This window comes from Bison bison, unplaced genomic scaffold, assembly GCF_000754665.1.
Source record: "Bison bison bison isolate TAMUID 2011002044 unplaced genomic scaffold, Bison_UMD1.0 scf7180017864167, whole genome shotgun sequence".
Lineage (NCBI taxonomy): Eukaryota > Metazoa > Chordata > Mammalia > Artiodactyla > Bovidae > Bison > Bison bison.
In genome coordinates this window covers 4,994,849-4,997,041 of record NW_011494739.1, presented here as the reverse complement: position 1 = coordinate 4,997,041, position 2,193 = coordinate 4,994,849, and the positions used below count along the sequence as shown (strand labels likewise).

The 2,193-nt window shown below is 50.0% G+C and overlaps 2 protein-coding genes and 1 long non-coding RNA gene across 8 annotated transcripts in view; 1 reads left to right on the top strand and 2 right to left on the bottom strand.

Annotated features, from left to right (window-relative positions):
• The window catches only part of LOC104989975, a 31,293-nt gene that overhangs the window by 3,416 nt on the left and 25,684 nt on the right, over window positions 1–2,193 (top strand). For 2 of the 3 annotated variants that reach the window (XR_825449.1, XR_825447.1), the window contains exons 3-4: window positions 1–46; window positions 769–939. This is a non-coding gene — a long non-coding RNA (uncharacterized LOC104989975). The remainder of the gene's footprint in view (window positions 47–768; window positions 940–2,193) is intronic. The other variant, XR_825448.1, reaches the window with a different exon arrangement.
• LOC104989974 (neuroendocrine secretory protein 55) overlaps window positions 1–2,193 on the bottom strand; it is a 57,778-nt gene that overhangs the window by 48,936 nt on the left and 6,649 nt on the right. The gene's annotated exons all lie outside the window — the stretch shown is intronic.
• The window catches only part of LOC104989972 (guanine nucleotide-binding protein G(s) subunit alpha isoforms short), a 66,963-nt gene that overhangs the window by 59,021 nt on the left and 5,749 nt on the right, over window positions 1–2,193 (bottom strand). The gene's annotated exons all lie outside the window — the stretch shown is intronic.

Sequence of the window (2,193 nt, the reverse complement as noted above, 5' to 3'; positions counted from 1 at the left end):
AAGGCAGCTGGGTAGCCTCGCCACAGGGACCCAAGACACCCATATGGTAAGAGCTGGGGGTGATCAGCTGAGAGGGGCTAACTGGTGGCCACTTAGATTGGTGGGACTGTCTGGCGAGCCCATTCAGGGCTGGTGACCTTGTTGGCCAAGATAGAAACATGGCCTTGACCTGGATGGAGGTGGCCAGAGGGCACAGTTTTTAAGATCTGCCACTATGATTTTATAATTGCAAAGTATCACCTTAGGCATCGATTTCCAATTCTGAATGGATTTCTATCAGGGAAAAGGTAAATATTTTTAGAAATGAGCACGAAGGAGGAAGGAACATTAGTTAATGGGTTCATGTAGCCCAGAAGAGGAAGGCAGAGACTAGGGAGGGTGCCTGAAGAAAGACTGAACTGGGGTGAAGCTGCAGGCTGGGGTTTGGCGCCCACCCAGCAGGGCTTGTGCTAGGGTCTGCAGTGAAATGGTACTCTGAGAGGAGGAAAGCCTGGGCTGTCAGAAGCCAGCTGGAGGTTTCTTGAAAATTGTGTATCCTCAACTACTTAAAAAGAATAGGGTTTCTACACTTCATGCATTGAGAAAGGATGGGAAATACTACACATGTTTCAGTCAAACACTGCGTTTCTAAGGAAGTCAGTCTGTTCAGACCTGACAGCCCAGGTGCCACAGGAGTGATGAGCTGGCTTTTTGTAAAGAAGTAACCCCAAATGGAAAGACAGTATTTCTTCACTGTTGACTCTTAAACGGTACCAATGTCACCTGCAGGGACGTGGCCCCCTTCCTTGGTGGCCCCACATGACTCCCTGCCCGCCCGCCCACCAACTCCGTCTTCTGCTCTATTGACGCCTCCATGGCAGCACACGTCATAATCAGTGAACGATCGTCAGTGTACTTACGTCTGGAAGTTCTTCTTCATTGCTAAAGCCTATCCAGACTGTAAGTAGCTGCCTATCAGCTTTCTGTTTTAGTTCATCCCTGTATCCAATAAAGAGAAAGCAAAGTGGAAAAGGGTCCCTTGAGAGGGAGGAGAGGTAGGCAAGAGAGAAGAGAGCAGAAACCAGGACAAATTAACGATCCCTCTTCCTCTGGTGGTGGCATTTCCTCCCGGAAGGTGGGGGGATGCTTGGCAGTGGGGCAGTTTGCAAAGCCTTCTCTGCAGCCCCCATGTGTCATTAGCTGGCAGTGGGTTACTGTCAGGTGAGGAAAGGAGAATCTTTTCACCAGTTGTGAGGAAAAGGCAAAGGCAGAAATGAAAGGACAAAGGGAAGAGAATTCAGGCAACGATTATGTTTCTCAGCCTCCCAGTGACAAATGTTTTCTGAGTGCTGACTGAGTAGCAATAAGACTTTGATGCTGTTCAATTAATTACTGTTCAATTAGGACTCGCTGTGCCCATCCTTTTACCTCCCAGCATCTCCTCTGCCAGCCTCAGCCGGTGGAGGCAGCAGCAGTCTACTGCTGTCTGCAGAAGGGTCTGCGTGACCAAGCTATTTCAGCAAATGCCAAGTGCAGGGAAAATGTCTCCAATGGATGAGGCTCAGGAGCAGGCGCAGAGCGGATGTTACAGACAATGGCAGCCAGAGGTGTGAAAAGACTTGATCTCAGATTAAAAAGCCCCAGGGACCAAGGGTTCCCACCAAGAATCCAGCCCTCTTCGTTCAGCTAGCCCCTTCGTTCAGCTCATTAGCTGTCCTTGGTGGCCCTGATCTTGGAACGGCCACCCCATTCTGCAGCCAGACACGAGGCTGGCACCTGACCCCCTTGGGCTTGTAGGGTGGGTCCAGACATTCTTTACAGCCACCTGGACGGAGCTGTGGATTCCTCCTCTAGGCTGGCTGACGGTGCAGCTGAGAATTCCAGGGGAGGAAGTGGCTATTCCAGATTAGAGGAACAATGTCACCCTGGAACGGGGACTAAGAGGGGCAAAAGTTGGGGGTAGGAATGGTGGGAGGAAATCCCAGAAGAGACATTTGGCTTTAGTGGAAGCTCTATTTGAAATTTCGGTAATTCTTGGTGGAAATTCCAGGCCCTGAGGGGCTTCTTGGCTGCATGACTTATTCCTCTTGACTTTGTAAGGGGAATGGTATATTTCACCTTTGTGCACAACCTCAATTACCCAGAGCAAAGTCTCCTAATGAAATCTAATTGAGACAGCAACATAAGCCAGGGCACTCAGAAGCCGGCTCTTGC